Source organism: Pseudophryne corroboree, chromosome 1, assembly GCF_028390025.1.
Source record: "Pseudophryne corroboree isolate aPseCor3 chromosome 1, aPseCor3.hap2, whole genome shotgun sequence".
In the NCBI taxonomy this organism is placed as follows: Eukaryota; Metazoa; Chordata; class Amphibia; order Anura; family Myobatrachidae; genus Pseudophryne; species Pseudophryne corroboree.
Genome location: NC_086444.1, coordinates 634,093,173 through 634,119,349, shown reverse-complemented (window position 1 = coordinate 634,119,349; position 26,177 = coordinate 634,093,173).

Here is a 26,177-nt window from a genome sequence, read left to right as displayed (position 1 = left end):
CCGGCATACCGACACTTATTCTCCCTCGTGGGGGTCCACGACCCTCCTGGAGGGAGAATAAAATAGTGTGGCGCGCGTAGCGTGCCACCGTGCCCGTAGCGTGGCGAGCGCAGCGAGCCCCCAAGGGGCTCATTTGCGCTCGCCACACTGGCGGTAGGCCGGCGGTCGGGCTCCCGGCGCCGGTATGCTGGTCGCCGGGAGCCCGACCGCTGGCATATCGTAGTGAACCCGGAGAGTCGGCGTGCATTAGCAGAACGAAGAGGACGGGTGGGAGTGTAAGGGGAGATAAGGTCAGAGATGTAAGTGGGAGAGGAGTGGGTGAGGGCTTTGTGAGTGTGATAAGCTTGAAATGGATTCTGAAAGGGAAGGGGAGCCAGTGAAGGTCTTGTAAGAGAGGGGAGGTGGACATAGTGTGTTTGGTGAGGAAGATGAGCCGGGCAGCAGTATTGAGGATAGATTGGAGTGGAGAGAGGTATTTGTCAGGGATGCCAGTTAGTAGGTGATTACAGTAGTCCAGTCTAGAGATAACCAGTGAGTGGATAAGGGTCTTAGGAGTCTATTTACTAAGCCTTGGATGGAGATGAAGTTGCTGGAGCTAAAGTACCAGCCAATCGGCTCCTAACTGCAATGCCACAGGCTGTGTTTGAAAAATGACAGTTAGGAGCCGATTGGCTGATACTTTATCTCCAGCGACTTTATCTCCATCCAAAGCTTAGTAAATAGACCCCTTAGTAGCATCCTGGGTCAGAAAGGGTCTGATCCTAGAAATATTTTTTAGATTATAACAGCAGGTTTGTGAGAGGTGCTGAATGTGTGGTTTGAAGGAGAGGGAGGAGTCAAGGATTACTCCAAGACAGCGCACTTGGGGGCTAGAGGAGATAGTAGTGCCATCAATAGATAATGAAATTGTGGGAGGTGAGGTTATGCGGAAGGGAGGGAAGATGATCAGCTCGGTCTTAGACATGTTAAGTTTAAGAAAGCGCTGGGACATCCAAGAAGAGACAGCAGAGAGACAGCTGGAGATACGAGTGAGGAGAGTGGGGGAGAGGTCCGGGGAGAAAAGGTAGATATGAGTGTCATCAGCATAGAGATGATATTGGAAGTCAAAAGAACAAATGAGCTCACCAAATAATTTATTTATTATTTATTATCAGTTATTTATATAGCGCACACATATTCCGCAGCGCTTTCCAGAGAATATTTGGCAATTCATATCAGTTGCTGCCCCAGTGGAGCTTACAATCTATATTCCCTACCACATGTACACGCACACACATATTTTTGGATTGTGGGAGGAAACCGGAGTACCCGGAGGAAACCCACACAAGTACAGGGGGAAAATACAAACTCCACACAGTTGGGCCATGGTGGGAATCGAACCCATGACCTCAGTGATGTGAGGCATTAATGCTAACCATTACCATTAACCCATTAATGAGGACATATAGAGAGAGGACTTATAGAGAGAGAAAAGGAGAGGACCAAGGACAGGACATTGGGGGACACCTACAGTTAGTGAAAGTGAGGGGGGGTGGAGTCATGAGAGAAGACAGAGAATGAACGGTTAGAGAGGTAGGAAGACAGACAAGAGAGGGCAGTATCATGTAGACCAATGGAGTGAATGATTTGCTGAAGAAAATTAGAGGGTGGTCCACAGTGTTAAAAGCAGCAGAGAGGTCAAGAAGCATAAGTAGAGAGTAGTGGCCCTTAGATTTGGCAGCATGGAGGTCATTGCAGATTTTTGTGAGGGCAGTTTCAGTGGAGTGGCGAGGACAGAAGCCACACTGGAAGGGGTCAAGCAGTGAGTGTGAGGAAAGAAAGGAAGTAAGGTGGTTGTAGACAATATGCTGAAAGAGTTTGGAGGCAAAAGAGAGGATAGAGATGGATCAGTAGTTGGAGAGAGTGTTTGGATCAAGGGCAGGTTTTTTAAGAATAGGAGGGATGAGTGCATGCTTGAAGGTGAGGGGACAGTGCCTGATGAGAGGGAGAGATTGAGAAAGTGGGAAAGATGTCAACAGGCAGAAGGAGAGAGGTAGCGGAGGAGGCGGGTGGGGATAGGGTCAAGTGGGGAGGAGGTGAAGGGGGGGGGGGAATGGATGAGGGACATGACTTCCTCACTAGATACATGGAAGAAAGATGTCCGAGTTGGTGAGAGGGATGGGGAGGGGTGGTAAGGGATGAGAGGAGGCTGGTTGCTGATGGTCTGGTATGATGTGCTGTCCTGATGTATGGAGTCAATTTTGGATGTGGAGTAAGTAGCAAAATCAAGAGCAGAGAGTGAGGAGGGGAGATGAGGTGGAGGTAGGCAAAGGAGTGAGTTGAGAGTGGCAAAGAGGCGCCAGGGTTTGGAAGACTGTGAGGAAATGAGGTTCTTGAAGTATGACTGTTTAGCCAGGGAAAGGGCAGCACTGAAAGATGAGAAGATAAGTTTGAAATGGAGGAAGTCTGCCTTAGAAAGCAATATCCTCCAGTGTCGCTCAGCAGTACGTGAGCATTTTTGCAGATATCTGGTGCATTTGGTGTGCCAGGGTTGAGGTGTTAATTTGAGAGGGTGAGCAGTGGTTGGCGCAGCGACAGAGTCAAGAGTAGAAGTAAGGGATGCATTGTATAGGGCAGTGGCTTGTTCAGGGCATGAGAGAGAGAGAGAATAGGGGAGAGAATTGAATCAAACATGGAGGATAGGAATGTGGTGTCAATAGCCTCAATGTTACACTTAGTGATAATAGCCTTAGGAGGTAGAGATGGGGAAGCAGAGAGAGATCGGTTAAAGGAGAGCAGGTGATGGTCAGAGAGGAAAAATGGGGAGTTGGAGAAATCAGAAATATCACAACGGTGAGTGAAGACCAGATCCAGTGAGGTCCCATTCACATGGGAGGATGAGGAGGTCCACTGGGAGAGACCAAGTGAAGAGGTGAGGTTAAGGAGTTTAGAAGCAGGGGATTTTGTGGGGATATCAATAGGGATGTTGAAATCGCCTAGGATAATGGACGGACTGTCAGAATAGGGGACGTGAGGAAGCCAGGAAGCAAAGTTGTCGAGGAATTTAGAGGCAATGCTAGGAGGGCGATAAATGACTGCTACTCTAAGATGGACTCGTTGGAAAAGCCGTATTGCATGGACTTCAAATGTAGAGAATGTAAGTTTAACTCTCTCTGCACGTTATATCTGCCCCACCTCTAGTGCACATGGGGGGTAATTCCAAGTTGATCGCAGCAGGAAATTTTTTAGCAGTTGGGCAAAACCATGTGCACTGCAGGGGGGGCAGATATAACATTTGCAGAGAGTCCGGTGGGTGGCGCATCCAAGATGGCCACATCTTAACTAAGCTCTGCTCACAATAGCCCCATCCATCACCATCTGCTGCTTTCCTAGTCACTAACTCGGGATATATCAACGGGATTGCCTTCCCCTAGCTTTGGGGTACCCGCTAGTGACTTTTCCAGAGGGAATTGTTGGATGGGAGCCTTATTCCCCGGAGTCGGGCCCGTGCTTGGGCCGCCGCGTGGTGAGCGTCCTCGTTCCCCGCCCTCCCGTCTGAGTTGCCCTGGGATTATCACCGGCTGGCTTACCGCTCCCCTACTTGGACTCTAGTGGAGACTGCTGTTCCATCTCCTGGGACCACCATCTCCCCGCCGGCTGGCCGGGAGTCCAGCGTGGGTGCCCGTGGAGCTGCTTCCGGGACGCCTGATCCGTCGACGAACCGGTGAGTGTGGAGGTGGGAACCCTCACCTACTGCCTGGAACTGTGCTGGCGGCCTGCGGGCTGGGGTGATCGGGGCTCCATCACTCGGGCAGTCGCTTTGCTCCTATTCGCCCCTACTCACCTGCCGTGCTGGTTGTCGTCTGTCTGGCCTCCCGCGGCGATCCGCTGGTCCTGCCGCTTGGTGTGTCTGACTCCCCTCCACTGAATCCTCCTCACTGTGGACGCTGCCCTGATCTCCCTGAAGGACTGGTCGCTGGTCCCTGTTCGGCTGCCATCGGGGGTGCGGGGCTCTGGACGCACGTGCTCCCCACCCTCCCCTCCGAGTTGCCTTGTGGCTGTGGCCGGCTGGCTTGCTGTTCCCCTACTCGGGTCTCGGAAGAGGCCGTTGCTTCGGACCACCATCTCCCCGCCGGCTGACGGGGAATCCTACACGGGTGCTTGTGAAGCTGCATCTGGGATGCCTGATCCGCTGCTGGGAAGGTGAGTGTGGAGGTTGGCACCCATACCGTTTGCTTGGAGCTGTGCTGACGACCTGCGGACTGGGGTGTTCGGGGCTCCGTCACCCTGATTGCCGCCTTGTTCTCACCCGCCCCTACTCACCTGAAGGATTGACTTCCGTTTGTCTGGCCACCTGCGGCGCCCCGTTGGTCCCGCCGCTCGGTATACCGGGCTCCCAGTAGATTCTCCCTATCGCGAACGCTGCCCTGATCTCTCTGTAGGACTGGTCGTTACTCCCCATCCGGATATCTTCGGGGGTGCGGGACTCTTACTCTGGGCGACACCCGCTACTGCGGCCGAAGACTTTAGCTGGTCCCATCCCCTACCTTGCTCCGGGAGACGCCAGCGCTCTGCCCATGGAGTAGCATTGTCGTTCCGGGCACTAACCGTCGACTGCTGTGCTGTTTCCTTGGTGCCTTGGGAGGCTATTGATTGTTGTACCAGTGTGTCCTGCTCCATGGAGATAGTGGTGGAGATTCCTTATTAACGCTGTCACTGGCCCTGTAATTCACGGAGACCCTGTGGTGCCGACCCACTGTTCCCTATAAGGGCTCTATTTATTATCCATACCACCCTACCTGCTTTCTGCTCACTGAACATTCCCTCTACATTCTTCTGCTTTCTACTCTTTACTGCCTTTCCCCTGAGCTACCCCCTCTCTGTTACGAACCTTGTTCTTTTCTTGCTTCCTTTCCTACTTTTCTGCTATCACACCTTCTTTTCTTCTCCCCCACCCTGAACCCACTCTGGCTGTGCCTGTTCTCTCATCACTGCAGTGCTACAGGTATTTCCATTCACGGCCCGGCACATGGCCTCATAGTTTGGTTTGGTGGATACTGACGCCTTGTGGCCATTTTGTATTATTATTATTATTTTATTTTTATTTTCTTAACAACTTTTGCTAAACCTGTTCTGCTTTTACTTCAAATACGTCATAGATATTAGTGCTCATATCTAACATTTACAGTGTTTATAGATACAATATTTTATTGTACGTTGCACTGCTATTGTATACCTCTACACACGCTGTAGACAAAATTATTTGAACTCTTAATTACCGTTGCCCCAGTTACCCTATATACAACTGTTTCTCTGTATGTAATATTTAACACTTAGGTGTCAACACCTCCTCCACTACAGTGTTAGAGACCGTTGTTTGTTGATATGCAGTAATGTAACTAGGGGGCATGTGATTCATATTTTGTTATGTGACATTCTATATACCTCTTGGGGGCGTTATACTTTACGATTTCAGATGTTTATCATCTGATACCTCTATTTACTGGTGAACTTTGGCCGACCCCTTTGGGTCTCTTATGATAAGCATTTCATAATTGATGGAGAGGTTTTTGAATAGGACTGTTTCAGAAAACATGGTTAGAAGGAAATCCCATAAGTCAGGTGGTTCTTCCCCTTCTCGGTCGCAACCTGTGACGAACATGGCCGGGAACCCCGACCCTATCCCTCAACTTGACACGTCCTCCCCAGTGTCCCAAACGGCTAGAGAGATCCTATCGGTTCTCATGCCCCATATTGATAGGAAATTAGATGAGTTTAGAGACTCGTTTCAGTCCACCCTACGTGAAGTGGCCTCAAACACTTCAAGAATATCAGAGGTGGAGCAGAGAGTTAGTGACCTGGAGGACACGGTCCATACCGTGGAATCCTCGGCTGACTCGTCCATTGGCATGATTCGGGAGCTCCAAGACAAACTAGATGACCTAGAGAATAGAAATCGGAGAAATAACCTTCGCTTTATTGGTATCCCGGAACATGTCAAACCCTCCCTACTGGGTGACTACCTAACATCTCAATTGATCCCTGCTCTTTGTATTTCTGACAAGATGGAATTTCCTCAGGTCGAAAGGGTCCATAGGGTGGGAATTGAGAGAGATGGTCCTAATCCCCCTCCTAGACCGGTGGTGGCCCGCTATTTTGACTATAGGACGAAGGAAATAATATTACGATCATATAAGAGAATGGGCAAATTGGTCATTGATGGTACCCGCATTTTAATTTTTCAGGATTTTTCAATGGCGGTCACCTAAAAACGCAAGGCATTCTCGCCAGTTTGCAAATTCCTAGTAGAATCGCAAAAAGTTTTGCCCTGCTCTACCCTGCCAAGTTGAGGGTTACTGATAATGGCCGTACCATATTTTTTGATGACCCAGATGTGGCCCGTAGACACTTTTTGTCCTCTCCCTCCTCACAAAGTTCACCAGCAACATTGTCCCTGAGATCCCCCAATCACTGAATGTGTATGCCAAGATAAGTGTTTTTAGTCCTATTTTCCATTTGGCAGAGGGGGGCAGGGCCCTACATTTCATACGCCCCTTCATGTTTCACCGTTACAATGTTATTGTTTAGGAGACTGGTTCTCCTTATTTTACTTCCTGTTTGGTTTTTGTTGATTCTCATGGTCGGTTACAGTATCGTTACTGTGACCCTCCAAGTGAATTTTTGGTTTAAGAAAATTCAGAAAAGGTTATTGAAGCATGATTCTCTGTCTTTTGATACATGTGACATATTTAGTCTACAAAAATTTCAATTTTCTATGTTATATTTTGGTGCATTGGTGATGGAGAGATGGGGACCCTTAGCCATATCCATATTTTGTGGGTTGTCCCCTGCTTGCTGGGACTGGGGGCCCTGACACATATTAATGGGATTGTATTGTGAACTTTGCGCTGCGAGAATTGGGATTGGATGATGGCGAATAACACACACACCTTACCATACTCACCCCCCCACGATTCAATTAAATGTCTTTCATGGAATGTGGGCGGGCTCAATTCCCCCATTAAGCATCAGAGGGTCCTATCCCACCTTAAGAAATTTAGCCCGGACATCATTTTTCTACAAGAGACCCACTGGAAGGAGGGCGAGGGCTCTTCTCTTCGCGCTGGTTGGTTAGGAGATTGCTTTTCGGCCTCTTATGTCAATAAGACTAGAGGGGTGGCCATCCCTTTTGCACGTCATCTCCCGTACACCATTTTGAATACTGTCCCAGACCCTGATGGCCGTTACTTGTTGATTGATGTCAAGATCAGAGATGCCACATACACCCTTTTAAATATATATGCTCCCAACACTCAGGTGTCGGAATTCTTGACTGAAATGACCTTTTTGATACAACAGCGGGAGGTTTTTTTCACTGGTGCTGGGGGGTGACTTCAATACGGTGCACGATCCGACCCTGGATAAGACCCCGATTCCGTCCAACCGACATTCTGCTATTTGGTCCACACTTGTGAAATTTATGTTAGAGCTCCAAGTGACTGATGTCTGGAGACTCTTTAATCCATCAGATAAATCCTTTACTTTTCATTCAGGGGTTCACCGCACAGTCTCCCGCATAGATTACTTCTTAGTAGCGGACTCTTTGATATCTGAGGTGACCTCCGCAAATATTGCTGAAATATTGGTTTCGGATCATGCACCGATTGAGTTTTCATTTAAATTACCACATATGGGCCCCACACACCGCACTTGGAAGTTTCCTGTATATCTATTTCAATCAGAAAAATTTAGAGAATACTTAAAGCACAACTGGCTAGATTATGTTGATAACAACATCGCCCACTGGGATAACCCAATCCTTTTCTGGGAGGCATCAAAGTCGGTGATGCGAGGTAGTATCATCTCATATGTATCTGGTCGTAATAAAATCCAAAAAGACCAATATCATTCCCTCTCCCATACGTTACAAAATGCGTTTGCTGGATATGTGGCAGATCCCTTAGAGGAAAAATTCACTATATATAACAAGCTAAATCTATACTGGAAAATTTGATACTCTCCCAAGCTCAATCACGTCTAGATTTTAGGAAAAATAAATACTACAGGTGGGGTGCCAGGACGGGACGTTTGTTGGCCTCATTGACTAAAGGCTACAAACGACGAAACCATATCGTTTCCATTAAGGGAACTGGGTCTTCCCCTAATCTGACACGAACATCTGATATATCAAAGGCCTTTCATGACTATTACTGTAATCTGTACTCCGCTAGACCATCGACCCCAGAGTCCTTAGACAAAATCATCAGAGAAGCAAATCTGCCTAGCCTAGACCCAGATCAAATTGATCTTTTAGACTCGGAAATCACCGAGGAGGAAATAAGGTCGGCAATCTCTTCCCTACATACTGGAAAAGCCCCGGGCCCAGACGGATTCGCGGGAGAATATTTTAAAATCTTGTCCACTGACATTATACCGATTCTACTAGAACTATATCGCACTATCCATAAAAAATGCCCATATTATCCCTCTTTTAATGCTGCCTTCACTACCCTTATCCCAAAGCCCGACCGCGACCCTACACTAGTGGGTTCATATCGCCTCATCACTCTACTAAATGTGGATTTTAACATTCAATCCAAAATTATGTCCTCTCCATTACAATCGTTCTCCTCCTCCCTTTGCTCATCTCACCAACTAGGTTTCACCCGAGGCAGACAATTAGTTAAAGGTATACGCACAGCTATAGCCTCCATTATCGCTTCTAATAATAATCCTACCGCTCCCAACATGCTTCTGAGCCTTGATGCTCAGAAAGCATTTGATACAGTGTCCTGGCCCTTTTTATTTAAAATCCTATCGATTATAAACTTCGGCCCACATTTTATTAATCTTATAAAGTTCTTTTATAATTCCCCCACGACTTTCCTCTTAGTAAATGGCACGAGAAGCGACCCTATTGTTATGTCCAGAGGTACCCGCCAAGGCTGTCCCCTATCCCCTCTACTTTTCAATTTGTCCCTTGACCCCTTACTTCGTATAATTGATTCTTGGCCAACCTTGAAGGGCATATCGGTGGGCTAGATGGAAGTGAAACTCACTGCTTTTGCGGATGATGTTTTGATCCACATATCCAATCCTAAACATTCCCTCGAACCATTGCTCGAATTGCTTGATAGGGTGGGATCCCTTTCTGGCTTTTTTATTAATTTTGAAAAATCTAGTGCGCTTTATTTGAAACAAGGCTTTTACAGGCCCTCGTGGGCGACACGACTACCTTTGAATTGGGCCAGAGGGAAACTCCCGTACTTGGGTGTCCTTCTTCCCAAAAATGTCACAGATCTTTACGACTTCAACATTGGGAAAACACTTTCCAAAATCACAAGGGAGCTTGAAGCGATGGTCCATTTACAACTCTCCTTCCTAGGAAGGACGAATATAATTAAAATGATATATTTCCCAAAACTTCTATACCCACTACAAGTTCTCCCCCTTTTGTTGTCTAGACAAGACCTCTTACTGATAACATCGACCTTTAGAAAATGTATTTGGAACAATAAGCGTGCGAGAATTGGTCTATTTAAATTAAGTCAGCCTAAAAATAATGGGGGGGTCAACTTTCCGGACATTCAGACGTATAGTTACGCTTCCCATGTTCGCTATATTAAAGACTGGTTGTCCGATACCCAAACATACACTGATTCACTTCTTGAACAAAATTTCATTCCTCACGTATCTCTGATTGCTTTTATTCACCTGACTGATGCCGAGATCTCTACCGACTTAACTACTAACCCCCTCCTAATGACTACGAGGAAAGTTTGGCTATCCTTGAGGCACAAATATAAATTACACAAACACATATCTATCCATCTGCCTTTTCTACATAACCCGAGTTTTCAAAATGGAGAGGCCACCTACACTTTCCGTGATTGGAAAGCATTAGGTATTTGTAATGTAGGACAGCTCATTAATCCCAGGTCCCGTACACCATTCACATATGCAGAGGCCCTATCTAAATACCCATATATCGGCCCTCAAAACTTTGCTTTTTTTCAAGCCCAACATTATGCTAGCAAAGTTTCCAGATTACTGCCTGCGACTGACTGGGATAGCCAATTAGACCACATACTATTGCGACCGGAACAATCCAAAGGTGCCATTTCGTTTTATTACACGCAACTTCGTACTATATTAGACCATTCTGCATACAAAACTGGCATAGCCCAATGGGTAGAGCATTTTCCTAACTTAGATGTTGATAGATTATTGCAAATGCTAAATTTTTCAATGGCTACGTTCCCTGCTGCAAAGTACACAGAAATGTATCTTAATATCTTTCACAGATCTTATATTTCTCCCCACAGAGGCTATTTGATAGGCATATTAAATGACCCTTCCTGTCCCAAATGTGGCCATCAATTGGCAGATCTCTACCATTGTTTTTGGGCCTGCCCACTCTTGAGACGGTTTTGGATAGCAATATGGCGTTTTGCCTCCCAACATTTAGTGAACTACATCCCTTTTACGCCAGAATGGGCCATATTTGGCATCCTACCCCCTGGTATTAGAGCTCCTAAACCTGTGAAAAAGTTACTTTTAGCAATCTCATCGGCAGCCAGAAAGGCTGTTTTACATATGTGGGTTCAAAGTTCTGTCCCGACACTGGAAATGTTCAGAGAAAAGTTATTTTATATTTGCCATATGGATTGGCTGGAGGCCTCACTTCAAAAAGAATCTCGCACTGAATCCTTCTTTGCAACATGGGACAGTTTTATTGAAACCCTTCCTACTCACACCAAAGAGGCCATTAGCTCTTGTTTTCATAGCACACTCTGGTATGAAACTAGGATTTTCCTCCCATCGCTCTTGTTAATGATAGACAATAGTTGGGGAGTGTCCCCATCTCTCAGAAGATTCCTGGCGTATTTACAGATGCTATTTGCTATTGTATAATGTTGTACAGATTATTCATGTTGGTGCTCCTCCTTACACCGTGCACTATGTTTTGTATCTATTACATCATTTTTTGTTTTTCTTCTCTGTTATTATTCACAATGTCCCTATACTTATTGCTATTTCCTTTACGAAAATGCTTCAATAAAGAAAGAAATTATAAAAAAAAAAAAAAAAAACATTTGCAGAGAGAGTTAGATTTGGGTGGGTTATTTTATTTCTGTGCAGAGTAAATACTGGCTGCTTTATTTTTACACTGCAATTTAGATTGCAGATTGAACTCACCACACCCAAATCTAACTCTCTCTGCAAATGTTATATCTGCCCCTCCTGCAGTGCACATGGTTTTGCCCAACTGCTAAAAAATTTCCTGCTGCAATCAACTTGGAATTACCCCCTAGGTTTTGCCCATTAGCTAACAAATTTGCTGCTGCGATTAGATCTGAATTAGGCCCATAGCAGGGACGTGCAGTCAGGGGAGGCAGGGGAGGCAGTGCCTCCCCTGTCATTAATGACTCAAATAATACAAAGAAGATACTTATGACACAGATTTTGTGTCATAAGTATATTTGTATTATTTTAATCATTTTTATCCTGTAAAAATCTGTGTTACAGAGGCACCGCTGTCGGTGCCTCACGCTGACAATGTAAAATGGGCGGAAGCGGGGGGCGGGGCCAAGCAGCAGGGAGTAAAATCCCATTGAAAAAAAGCACTATAAGCAGCACTGGTATAAGTGCCGCTTTGACAGGGGCGTGCTTTCAGTCCATATGAAAGCACGCCCCTGTCACTGTTGAGGAGGTGATTGGCCAGTGGGAGTGTGCAGTGCTACGCTGAGCTCCCGGTCCCCAGCCGTGCAGACAAGCTCCGTGTGAGCGCTTGCTCTGCCTGCATGTGACGCTGCCTGGGGCACTGGGAGCTAAGCTCCCGGACCTCAGCACTCTGCACTATTCAGGGAGCGGGTAGCCCGATCCCCCTGTGTGCCGCACACTCGGGCCGCCGCGGACCCTGCACTGATCAGGGAGCGGGTAGCCCGATCCCCCTGTGTGCTGCACACGGGCCGCCGCAGATGCCTGATCAGGGAGCCGGGTAGCCCGATCCCCCTGTGTGCCGCACACTCGGGCCGCCGCGGATCCGTCCTCCGCCCGCCTTCTGATTTCAATAGTCCCGGGTGCCAAGGTATGTGGTTGCTGGAGTGGACGCAGCCACATTAAATTTGAATGTACGGACAAAAGTGTGGACAAAATAAAAATGAGAATCTTGCTTAATTAATAATAAGTTTACTAAATTATGATGAAAATTAATACACTTAAAATAATCAGTTATACCAATTATTCAGACATATGTTTAAACATATGTCTGAATAATTGGTATAACTGATTATTTTAAGTGTATTAATCTTAATCACAATTTAGTAAACTTATTATTAATTAAGCAAGATTCTCCATTTTATTTATTGATTGAATTAAAACACAATTATACCGATTTAAAGTGTCCACACTATTGTCGGTACATTCAACGCACGAGGGGTTAACACTGGGTAGTGCTGCCTTGTGCTGCTGGGGCTCCCTGCATGGAACCCCTAACAATGAGCATGAAACCAATGGCAACTATCATGAAACCGCTGGCAACTAGCATGGAACCCATGGCATGAAAACATTGGTAACGAGCATGAGACCCCTGGCAACGAACATGAAACCGCTGGCAATGAGCATGGAACCCAGGACATGAAACCATTGGCAACAAGCATAAGACCCCTGGCAACGATCATGAGACCCCAGGCAATGAGCATGGAACCCAGGGCATGAAACCATTGGCAACGAGCATGAGACCCCTGGCAATGATCATGAGACCCCTGGCAATGAGCAGGTAATTTAAAAATAATTAGAGGCCTTACTGTGGCATAATTTGTATGGGACATTATTGTGTGTGGAGCATAAAATGGTATTTGGCATAACGGTATGTGGCATAATGTGGAATGGGCATTATGGTATGTGGAATGGGCATTATGGTGTGTGGAATACTGTGGAATGGGCATTACGGTGTGTGGAATAATGTGGAATGGGCATTATGGTCTGTGCAATAATGTGGAAAGCGCATTACGGTGTGTGGAATAATGTGGAATGGGCATTATGGTTTGTGGAATAATGTGGAAAGGGCATTACGGTGTGTGGAATAATGTGGAATGGGCATTACGGTGTGTGGAATAATGTGGAATGGGCATTAAGGTGTGTGACATAATGTGTAAAGGGCATTACTATAAGGAGCAAAAATGACAAATAATGTGGAAAGGGCATGAATAGTTTTTCCCCCTGTGTTTTATTTTTCCTGTGTTGTATAGGGGGCTCTACCTTGCGTAATGTGTATAAAGGGTACTACTGTGTGGTGTAATGTGACTGACAGACACTACTGTGGGGTGTAATGTGAATTGGTACTATTCTGTGTCCACGACCCTTCCCCATGAAGCCATGCCCCTGTCACCCACTGCTGCCACCCTCTCCCTAGTGTCACCCTCTCCCTGGTGTCACACTCTTCCTGACACCCTCTCCCTGGCGTCACCCACTCCATGTCACCAACAGCTGTCACCCTCTCTCTGGTGTCACGCTCTCCCTGTCACCCACTGCTGGCTATTTTGTTGTCCAGAACTTCCATTAACTTAATAGTGCCACACCCACAGTGCTATTAAGTTAATGGAAGCCTTGGACAACAAAATTGCATTCATGTTCTCCTCCCACTCCCTCCCCAGTCCCAAACACAATTTTTTTTCCTATAAAAAATTTACAATATATTATCCGCCTGCTCATCACATGTTTGATAAGCAGGCAGACTGCAGGCATTGGCGGCGGTGGCGGCATCGGACTGAGATGCAAATTAGTGGTGGAGGGTCCGGGTAGTTGATGGTGGGTGAGTTTGTAAGCCATTGGCGGTGGCGGGGGTAGTGGGCATCGGCTCAGGGGCAGTAGCGGCGGTAGGGGTCATCGGCGGGATTTGGCGGACATTATGGCTGCAGTGCCTCACCAGCCACTGACCTCACCGCACGCCACTGGCCCATAGTGTGGAGTAGGTAAATAGGTGAGGGAAACTGGAACTAGGAGTGGAGGCTGTAAGGGAATCAGAGCAGAATAATTGCAGAAATGCAGGTGAGAAAAGCAGTGTAAGCTCAATGGGTGTAAATTTAGTTTGAAGTGAATCAAAAGCGTAGATAACGTGGTTGCAGAAATTTATTTGGACTGTAAGAAATGAGAGGGTTGTGAACTTGTAAACTACATTATTTTTTGATGTCTCGCTATAATATGCTACACTCGAGGGCACTATTTGTCTTCATTTTTTCAGATTGACTACCTATGTGAACTATATGATCTTGATCAAAGGCAGCTACCCAAAGACTGGGAAGTGTCCAGAGTGAACATACCCTACGATAAGAGACATTTTTTGGGACTAGTCTTATTGTATATATTAGCACCATGTCAGGATCCGGGGACTTACCCATGGCACGTGATCTCTTGGACTGCCGGTGTGGGTGCTGGCGATGCTGCAGCAGCGGGTGGCCGGTCTTCGCCCCTGGCTGCGGCAGGAAGAGGCAGACTAAGGTGACTGGTGTGGGCAATTCTGGAGCTCAGGGAGTGGGGACAGCAAGCACAGACGAGTGCTTACTTGAGTGTCTGCATTTCTGGGCACATCCATGTTGGAGACCAAAACCATGCACTTTAAGCCAGTGGCAGTTCTGCTAAGTTTCTCAGACAATCCTGGCTTGTCATTCCTTTTAAAAGGGGTTTGGACCATGAAAACACTGCCAGTGCTTTAATATGCAGTTCATAGGCAAGTGTCTTTTCTCTGTGTTCCTGCAGGCTATCCTGCACTCAACCTGATTTGCTTAATTCCCTGAAGGCTCTTAGATCATTTCGTCAGTGCCACTCCCTGCAAACTGCCTACAGTTTGCAGGGAGCGGCACTGAAGAAATGAGCAGGGTTTCACAGTGGTCCTGATCCACTGGTGGCATCATTGGTTCTGCGTTGTTTTGCTTTATTGAGGGAAAGTAGGATATGGTGGGAAATGGTGACAATGGAGAGATACCTTTCCCACCAAATAATCCCGAAAGGCTTATGTATTCAGAAATATGCCACTTTCTCTTCATCAGATGAGAGTTTCAAAACTGAATGGGGGAATATTTTAAGAACATGCTCCCTGTCCTTGATAAGTCTGATTATCGCAGATAGGAGACGAGAATTAACTAAATTAGAGACCGAGATAAATGATTACAAAGCCCTAAGTCATCCCTTTGTAGACCTCCAGGAATACAAAGATTTTGAAAAAAGAATAGAAAATAACCTTAAGAAAAATGAGAAAGCACTTATTGAGAAAAAAGTACGTAAATTCAATAGAGACAAAAAATCAAATATAAATAGGGAAGAGATATCAGAATCAGTGGAGGAGGACATAGAAGAAGAAGAACAGGAGGAGAACGAAATGGAAGTCACCACCCCAATACAAATAAGGAATCAGAAGATGATTCCACCACATAAAGAGAAGAGGAGAGAAGTTTCAAACGTGAGGGGGCAAAGAAAAAGAAATCTTCCCTATACCAATACCTACACAGATCCTGAACTAAGACCCTTAAGATTTGAGGATGGATACAGACAAAGGAATGGTAGAGTGGAAAGGGAGAAATGGGAACATAATCATCATTCTGAAAGAAGAGGAAGATATGGAAGATCACCTAACAGGGATAGATGGAGGAACTGGAGAGGAGGTACCCCTAGAGAAACACGGGAATCCAATCGATTCAGACCTTTGGAAGATCATTCTGAAACATCCCATTTTTTATCCAGGCGGAGAGATTTGAGGACGCTAAGATAAGCACAAGAAAAAGAGGGAAGAGAGGAGGCAAAGGCAACAAGATGAACAAACAGAAGAGGAGGAAAAACAATAAAAGGAAAAGAAAAACAAACAAAGAAAATACTAAAGAGAAAGGAATTGAAAAGGAAGCAGCTACAGAAGGAAAGATGAAAATCTTCAATTTAACAAAATATGTTTTGGCAAAGGAAGAAATTACACTGTTAGAAAAAGGCCTAAAATATGCTCCCTCTCTCCCATTGAATAAATTCAATACGTTTGTAGATTTACAAAAATTCATCAGAAAATTAAGTATAAAGAAATTTTTTATAATGAATGAAACACAGAACGAAAGAGAAACCTCCAATAAAAATAATACTCCCTTCAGACCAAAGTCAATTTTTAATCCACTACACACACGTGGGAATTTTTTAGAAACCTTTCTAAAGTTGATGATGGATGACATACAAGAAATAGAAACAAAGGTGCCAAAACACAACCTCACTTTTAAGGAACGGAAGGCCCTCAAGAACTTAAAAGCCAATGAAGATCTGATTATAAAGCCGGCAGATAAGGGAGGGGGGGTCGTCATTATGACCAGAGAAGATTATGAAGGTGAAATTCTCAAGCAATTAAATGAGGGGGATACATACAAGAAATTGAAATCAGACCCGACCGCCCGAATTAAATCGGATCTGGGAAAGTTACTAGAAGAATATAGCAACAAAGGAATATTAGAAGAAAAGGAAAAGAAATTCATTTCTATAGAGGAACCAATTATCCCTGTCGTTTATGTGCTACCAAAGATCCACAAGGACCCAATCAAACCACCGGGACGACCGATAGTATCGGGTATAGGATCAGTGACGTCCAACCTTTCAGAATTTATAGACTTTTTCCTACAACCACTGGTGGTGAAGAATCCATCCCATTTGAAAGACACCAGGGACTTCTTAAATTCTATAAAGAGGATCAAATGGGAAGAAGATTTGGTAATGGTGACAGCGGACGTAAGTTCTCTGTACACCATTATCGAACACACAACTGGAGTCAGAGCTTTATCATTGGCATTAAGTGAGAGCGACTTAGATGTTGGTCTACAGGATTTTATACAGAAAGGAGTTTTATTCATTTTACAAAACAATTATTTTTCATTTAACAATGCTTTTTACCTCCAAAACGTTGGCACCGCCATGGGTACCAGGTTCGCTCCGAGTTATGCCAACATCTTTATGGGTCAGTGGGAGAAAGATGTTATCTGGAACCACGGCCCATTCGGAGCGAACCTGGTGACATGGAAAAGATATATAGATGATATCTTTTTTATTTGGAGAGGAGGAGAGGAACTTTTAAAGGATTTTATGGATTATTTAAACAACAACACTCTAAATATTCATTTAACATTTGAATATAGTAAGATGAAAATTAATTTTCTGGACATCACCATTTATATTGAAGATCAACAAATCCAAACCATGAATTTTAGGAAACAAACAGACTCAGGGGCATACATAGGGATAACCAGTTGTCACCATCCCAACTGGTTAGGATCAATCCCAGAAGGACAACTTAGACGCCTAAAAAGGAATTGCTCCAAACCAGAAATATTTAAATCACAGGCGGAAGAAATGAGAGGAAAATTCCTCGCATCAGGATATCAAGATAGCCAACTACAGAATGCCATCAACAAAGTGGAGGAGATTGACAGAGAAATATTATTACAACCACAGACAAACAAAAAAGAAAGCAATAGATTTGAATGGGCATTCATCACATCCTTTAGTGGCCAACGAAAGAATATTGAACAAACACTCAACAAACACTGGGGAATCTTACGGAAAGATCCTGTTATCGGAAAGTTACTTCCAGGTAAACCAAAATGTATATTCAGGAAGGCTCCTAACCTGAAGTCCAACTTAGTCAAAAGCGCATTACCCCCCAAAAAACCGATGAGTACGATAAAGTCTAAAGGTTTCTTTAGATGTGGGATGTGCTTAGGCTGTAGAGGCATAAAAACAGCGACAAGCAAGATCATTGAGATTTCAATAAATGAAATCAAATGGAAAATAAATGATTTCATAACTTGCAATAGTTCCAATGTAATATACGCAATAAGCTGCAGTTGTGATCTCTGGTACATTGGACGTACATCTAGGTCTCTGAAAGTTCGTATTGGCGAACATTTACGAAACATCAGAAATGGACTGACAACTCATTCACTATCTGAACATTTTAAGACACACCACCAAAGTAATATAGGAGCAATAAAAATGTTCTGTGGAATACGACACATAAAAGGACATTGGAGACGTTGTGACAAAGTTAATCAATTAGCACAGGCAGAAATGAAGGCCATTTTTGAACTAGGGACACTAAAACCCAGGGGGTTAAATTCTGACTTTGAGGTCAAATGGTTTTTATAAAGGGGTCTTTTTAACTATTAGCCAATGAAAAAGTCCCACTGTGCTTTTATTTTCACAAACTTGCTGTGTTTTAACATATGTATATTCTTTTATAAAAATCTCTCAATTTTTACTATATTTTTTCATCAATGCAAAGGTGTATTTATTATATGTAAAACCTATATACTAATCGTTGTTTTACATTGTAGAAGGAGAATTGTATATGACAGCCCATGACGTCACCGGAAGTGATGTCTCGGCTGGTTGCGTTCCACACAAATTAAACAAACATAAAGAATCAATATCCCTAGTGGACTGTTAAAAAAACTGGACATATACAAAACGGACTTTTTTTAGACTTATAAACTGTTTGCTTCCATTCTAACGAAGACCGGAAGTGACGCGACGCTACAACCAGGAAGTCCCGGTTACCATGGATACCCGCTGCTGCGGACGCGATCGTCAGCGGTTACACATCAACCAGGAAGTCCCGGTTACCATGGATACCCGCTGCTGCGGACGCGATCGTCAGCGGATACACAGAGAGATTAGACTGGGGGAATCCTGGTTACCATGGACACCATGATACACGGAAGTTCCTCCTGACATGAGACGGAGAGTCAGGAGGAACAAAAGGACTAAGAGATACAATCAGTACAACGATGGAAAGCTGTGTAAAAACGTTTTGATTGGAGCATTTATATTTAAATAGAGGGTTGGAGGGAAAGGATCAGTATCTTGACTGCACCTTGAAAAAGTCCCCAGCTAGGGGAGGAAACGCGTTGGTTTTTCCTGTGGAGGCGTTAAACAAGTGGTGTGTCGTTGCCGGGATCCAGCAGTTACCATCTGTGCAAAGTGTGGGCTGATCCGGAGCACCCATTTTTGGGACACAAACGCTGTTGGGACTGCTTAACCACAGTTCCCATTGATCTTGGTAATTACCCATCATATACGTCTTCTAAGGATTTTGTCATATCTGATCCTATGTTTTATTTGTATTCACACATATATGTTTTGTACTTCACTATATATATATTCTTATTTTATTATCTTACATGCAATCTTATCTGTGAGATCTGAAGTGGAGCCACAAGGAAAGAAAAACTGATACAGCGCTGGCTAAGTGTTCTCCCCAATCTTATTCTTTTATATCATTGGTTCTCTATACAGCAACCCAGGTCCAGTCTTTAGCAGGTCATGTTTTCAAGCCTCACTTATTCCAGCTCCAGTCTTCATCAGTTTGTATTTTCAAGTTTCACTTATTCAGCTTCAGTTTTCAGCAGTCTATGTCTTCAAGCTCCACCTATTCCGGCTCCAGTCTTCAGCAGTTTGTGTTTTCAAGTTTCATTTATTCATCTTCAGTCTTCGGCAGTTCATCTTTTCAACTTTCACCTAGTCCAGCTTCAATCCTCAGCAGTTCATGTTTTCAAGTTTCACTCATTCCAGTTCCAGTCTTCAGCAGTTCTTTCAAGTTCCATTTCACCCAGTTCCAGTCTTCAACAGTCCGTCATTTCTTGCCACAGTTACACCAGCACCCAGTCTTCTACAGTTCGTGCTTTCAAGTGATTATAATTTCAGTAACTGTTCTTCAGCTAAGATCTTCTCTGTTGACGACATCTGAGTCCATTCAAGCTTCTAGGGACCTTGATGTTCCATGAGAAGGAACTACATCCGTCCTTCTCGCTTCCATCCTCCTGAGGTCTCATCTTCCCCAGGTTCAGTCCACTCGCTGCAAACCTCTCACAAGCCTGACCTGGCACACCACTAACTTGACTATTTTGATAGAGATTCTCTCTAAAAATGTTCGGAAGGTGCTCCATGTTGTTTTTTGTACATATTATTAGAACCAATAAAATCTAAGTTTACAAAATGTTTTTGCAAATTTGTTAAGCTTTTCTTTAATATTCCCCACCAAGTAATCTTCTTATTCAAATGAAAAAAAGTAAATTCTTTACACCAGCCCTTGCTATCAGATATTCATCTTAAACATTGGTCATTGGATGAATGTCTTTATAAATTACACCCTGGTGGAATTCCAGGATCCAAAGTAATCCTTGAGTTTGAAATACTCAGAGAAGCGCTACCATTAAAGACTTCTGATGAAACAGCCCCTGCTCTCGAGGCTGAGAAACGCGTCAAGCATCCCGCCCGACGTTCTGTCCGGTATCCTGGTCATTATTCAACATCCAACACACCATCAGTGCACTTAGCGGCTCCTGCTACGGAAGCACGAGCGAACGGCTTTTGGCCCTGACCAGCCGCGCTCCGACATGGCTCTGTGAAGTGCAGCATCCATCCAGTGTCACTGACAGCCTTTTCTGTGCCGCTGCTTAGCGGTGTGGGCAGCCGGCGCCCACCATCAGGAAGGTGACCACGGGAAATCTCTCCACCATTGTAAGACCTGGGTAAGCTTTTCTGCATGAGACTGTACAAATAGCGGTTCCAGCTTAAAAGTCACTGCATACACATGGAAACATGTTCATTTAAGCTGCCCAGAAAAAGCCTCTCTTCAATTGGATGAGACTGTTAATATTCAAGTTGATTATTTTATGGTGGATAGTTATAAATATATATCACTTCACTGTGGATGGACTTCCTAAGCAACATCTAATGAATTCATGTGATCCAATCAGCCCATGCATGGAGCTTAATCCAATAAGTATTAATGAAATATAAATGCTGCAGTGTTTATTAGAAATACAAGTGGTTACGTTCTTTTAAGGGAGTTTTTACAATGTATCTTACAAATGTTACCATTTTTAACTACTAAAGTTTTGGTGTATATTACATGAATAATATTCCAGGATAAATGGTTTATTCACTGAATTGTGACAGTTATATACAAAACATCTTTTAAACAATAAATTATATCAATACTGTTTAATGGTAGCGCTTCTCTGAGTATTTCTTGTTCTGTGAATTTTTGGGTTGAGGATCAGCACCTCGACCTTGGGAAGCTGCTGCCAGAGAACAGTAATAGCATTCTAGGTGTCTTGTAGCCATTTCACCAAGCGCCCTCCAACCCCCCCCCCCCCCCCCCCTTTTTTTCGTTTGTGAATCCTTGAGTTTGGCTGCTGGAAGATTGCAGCTGCAGTTGGGAGATCATTTTAGGATCACCTACCTACTGTAGCTTGGCCATCAGGAGGTTGTGACCATGTCAGGGAAAGTTGTCAAAGTCAGAAAAATATCACGCTACACACTGCCATATATGCACCTCATGCGAGTGCCTGCTGCGTGTGCATGAGCCCTCCAGTGCGTGCGCATTCTCTCAGTTGCGTGCACCCGCAGGCGCACGGTATGCGCATTTACGGTAGAGTTTGTGTGCATCTAGCGGGCGACTCAATCGTAACATATTTTAGTCATATAATGTATTTTGTAGATTATGGTCCCTTTGATAGAATCTGAAAGTTTAGTTAATGTAGTATGTTCGGGGACAAAGAGATCCCTCTTTGTTTGATACGAAGGGTCAGACAGGGGTTACACAGTGGTGTTTAGTATCCATCGGAAGAGAATATAATTAGCAATATTCTGGTGTTGGTTTGAAGCGGATTAATCGCTCGTGCGTATAGTTATGGACATAAGAAGTTTATGGACATTTACTATATTTGCACTTTATTACCCATGCGGCGGGAAACCCAGTTTCCCACCCACCTGAGCAGTTAGGAATAGTCACAGCCCACCTGTATGAACCAACCTATGACCTTTTGTTATAATGCGAAGACGAATTCCTGTGTCCAATGAACAATAAGAATGTAGGGACCATTGTACTGTATTGTGTGTAGTGTATAAAAGGACAAGCCGATCTGGGCCAGCTCTCTACTCTCTTCAACGGTTCTCATTGCTGATAATTGGGAGCTGGATATCCAGAAAGGCGCTTGCGATTGTTTCCCCTGGTGCGTAAGTTCTCTGCAACCATATTGTCTCTTATTTAATGTTATAAGCCATTCTCTCTCTCTCTCTCCTTCCCCTTTAAATGTAACTGTATCTGTAGTGTATTTTATGTGTAGTGATTCGGTTAGGTATTTTATGTTATCTTGGTAGTGTATAACTTGTATTGTATTATTCTTTTGCAATTGAACGTTCATTCATTTCCTTAAAAGGCGTTAGACCCTTAGACCGGTATTTGAGTGTTTATTATATTGCTAAGGGGTTCTCAGAGCGTCACATACGCTCATACAGCTTTTAAACTAACAAGGTTACACTGTGTTGCATTTACACCTTATCACTGCACAAGGGTTTACAGTATAAGTACATTGTATATGGTATAGTTATAAAGGTTTAACACTGTGAGCGTCAGCGCCGCTTGTGATCTCCTCGTGGTCCCGAGCGTCCGCTACGCTGATAGCGTATCATTACGTTAGTCGGCAGCCTATAGCGTGCTTGCCTTTACGCTCAAAGCCGTGAGCGAACGTGCCGCTCGTGCGTCTCATCCACGGCTAAGCGTTCGTTACGCTACGTGCGTACCCTTATGGTATTCCATACGCCAATTGCGTACTGTGTTCTTTAACCTTTTAGAGTAATTTATACAAGGTATATTATAGGCATTGTCAATTGGGGACTCGCCCGCTCTTCACATATCTGCACTAGGTAATTTCAGCAGACATTATCGGTCAGCAAAGGGCGGGAGGTAATATTCCTCGTAGTGCTGACCAGATAAGCGTCTGCTTCGCTTAGTAAGGAGTGCTGAAGGAATCCAGAACCGGAAGGTAGGAACAGTACGTTATTGTCTTTTAAAACCTGTTTAGTTTCTGTTTTGCGAACATACGCATAAGCAATAAGCATACACACCTGTATTTCTTGTTTAGTATTATTTGTTCGTGCCTCATTCTCCTGATTGCCACATACCATTGATAACGTGCTGAGAAAGATTTGGTGCTATTTGTAGTTAAAGAGTAAAAATAATACATTAAGGGGTAATTTGTAAAACACACACACAGCTTTGCCTAAGATACAAGGAGAGACCTGTGTGGTGCTCGGTAGATGATTACAGTTAAAGATCATCTACATTGATAAACGTGCTAATTGTATTTCTGTGAACATATCTGGCCAGCGCACAGGTGTCTCTAACAAAAGGGTGAGACTAGCGTGCGCGACGCAAAGGTCGACGCACGGAGCGTATATTACGCAACGGAGCATCTGGGTACGCCCACCGAAACTCAAATCGCACAATAGCATTGTTTTAGTGGGGGCGGTATAGTATAGCCACGCAAAAATAGCACAAATTGATTTCAGTTTCCAAAACTTAGTTTAAATACCTTACTTTACTGTAATGCCTCTGGGGAGAGCTATCAGATTACGGGAAATGATTTTTCTGATCAGAAAACTATAGAATGATAGTGGGTTGAAAACGGTATGAGTGTATTGAACTCCTCTTGGTGAAGTCTTGGTGAAATCTTGGTGAAGTAAATCTTGGTGAAGTAAGTCTTGGTGAATATGAGCACGGTCTAGGTGAAAACGTGCGACGGAGTGTGATAAAGTTTTTGTTGTATTACGCTCTGGCTGTTTTGGAGCACAGTAGGGAGACTCCAATGATCCTACAATTTATAGGCAACAAGTGTCTATAAGTGGTACGATTGGACCGCACGGTTGTATGTGTGACCAATAACGCAACGTGATATGAGGTCATATATTAAATTCCCCCCATGCGTGTTGTAGGGAGCACATGCAAGTGTGATTTGTGTAAAAATAAGGAATTTTCGCTGGTAGGGCCTGCAACGATTACGTGGGTCTGCAAAAAGGGGCGGATTCATTGTACTCGGAGCAGAAGAAGCTGGTGGTAGAGCTTGGAGAACTTCCACCGTAGACTTCTGTGTTTGGTGCATTTTAGGAAGTTTTTCTGTGTTAAAAAGGTCCACAATGGCAGCCAAGTGCACAACACAGGGACGTTCAGCAGTCAGGGTTCAGACTGAAGAGGCTCGCAGACCCCGAGGGTCTGCTCGGTTAGTAATGTGGGGGAGGTATGGTCCCCACACTGAGACCTTTTGTGACGAATGGACACGAATGACTGTGGGGGATAAAGCACCATTTCCTGGGATAGGTAGTTTTGACTCAGAGGTATTGCATAATTTAAGGCGAAGGATCTGTCTCATAAAATCCTGGAAACAACGAATTAGACATTATGATTGTTTACAGTTATGGCAACAGGAAAGTGAAATGCAAAGAAATTTAACTTACATATCTGACTCTCATCTTGGGAGGAGAGACATGGCAATGGAGAGGATTATGGCTGCAGAGAATGGCACGATGGGGTATGATAAACAGGCACTTAGCAACTGTATTATAGATGATAAGACTAATTGTAATAAACGTAACGATGATAATTGTAATACTGTTAAATGTACAACTATTAACCCATGCAAGTTGCACCCCATGTTAAACTTCCCTCAGGATTACAAACAAGAAAGTGAGCCCAGCACGATGTCGGTACCTCTTCCAGAAGCCATCCTACAAGACATCCAGGTGGACACGACCAAATCGGTAAAGGCAGTAATCAAACCCCCTAACGGAGGGTCAGGTGAGGTCGTGTCCACAGGTACGTATGGTGTTATACATCACGCACAAACAAATGTACCTCATATTGTAGAACCAACTCAGAATGACGTTATTGGACTTAATCCTGTCAGGGTAATTGCAGTACCAAATGGGAAAACTGACACTTCAGGAGTCACTCCTGTCAGGAACATCGCCATGCACTGCCCCTTTTCCCGAACAGAATTAAGAACAATTTTGTCTGAATTTCCTGACCCTAGGAAAGACTTAGTTGCATGTCAAAAGTATATTAGAGAGCTAGGAAATTCTGCAGAGCCAAATAACAAAGATTGGAGGACAGTTTTGAGGGCATGTTTACCCCCCGATGTCGACTCAGTGAAATTTATCGCTGACTGTAAACTAGATGAAGAAATACCACTAACAGACAAGTATAACCAAGATAATGTAAAAAGAATCAATCTACAGTTAGGAGTATATTTTCCTGCAGTAGTAAAGTGGAATAAAATCTTTACAATAAGACAAAAAGAAGGTGAATCCACAACAGAGTATTTTCACCGGGCTCTGCAGGATATGGCTAGGTACACTGGTATAGATGACATTAAAACTAATGTACACCACAGAGAGGTAGCTGTGTCTGTATTAATGGACGGCTTAAAAGACACACTAAGAATCAGGGTACAAACCTCTCTACCTCACTGGAGAGGTATCTCGGTGGCTGCATTAAGAGAGTCCGCTATCGAGCATGACCGCAATATCCAAAGAACCAGGGAAGCACAGGGAGAGCGGTTGATGGTAATGAGCATCCAAGCACTAGAGGAGGCATCAAGTCGACCGAAACCCCAGGCCACTAGCACATGGAGGAAGCCAAGGATTTGTTATCTTTGTAAAAGAGAAGGGCATTATGCCAGCAATTGTAATAGCCCACATAAAGTCAGACCCCCTAGACAAAGAAATGAGCAAAATTATGACACACCAAATTATAATCAGGGATCATATAGGAAGAATTTTGGGCCACACCCATGATATGTAGTCAGGAAAGGTGATCATTAGGACTGATGGTAAGCCTGAGGTTATTGTTAACAAATTGGGAGGTCATTCCTTGAGGACACAGGAATGACCGGCAAAAATTTGTAATGTATCTGTGAAATGTTTTCTTTTTCCCCATCTCTGACGGTTATCGGTAGGACTCAAACATTACATAGCTACTTGGTCTTCGCAGAAGTCTACCAAACCCCAGCATGACCTACCCGCATCAATGTATCCTGGCCAGATACAAAGGGTGGAGTATGGAGGTGCTGGTGGGAGGGACTGAGCAAGGATACCATTGGACATGTAGATATGACAGCCTGATGATGAACGGCAGATCTGACAATGTTTTAAAATTTTTGAAAAATGTTTTTTTTTTCCTGTTGTTGTTTATTGTTGGAGTATGTAATATATATGTATATGAATTGTTCTCTCTCTCTTTTTTGTTTTTTTTTTGTTTTCTCTCTTCTCACTCATGTTTTCATGTTTTAAAGATGGTATGTCACACATCAGTTAGACAAATGGTGATGCAAGAT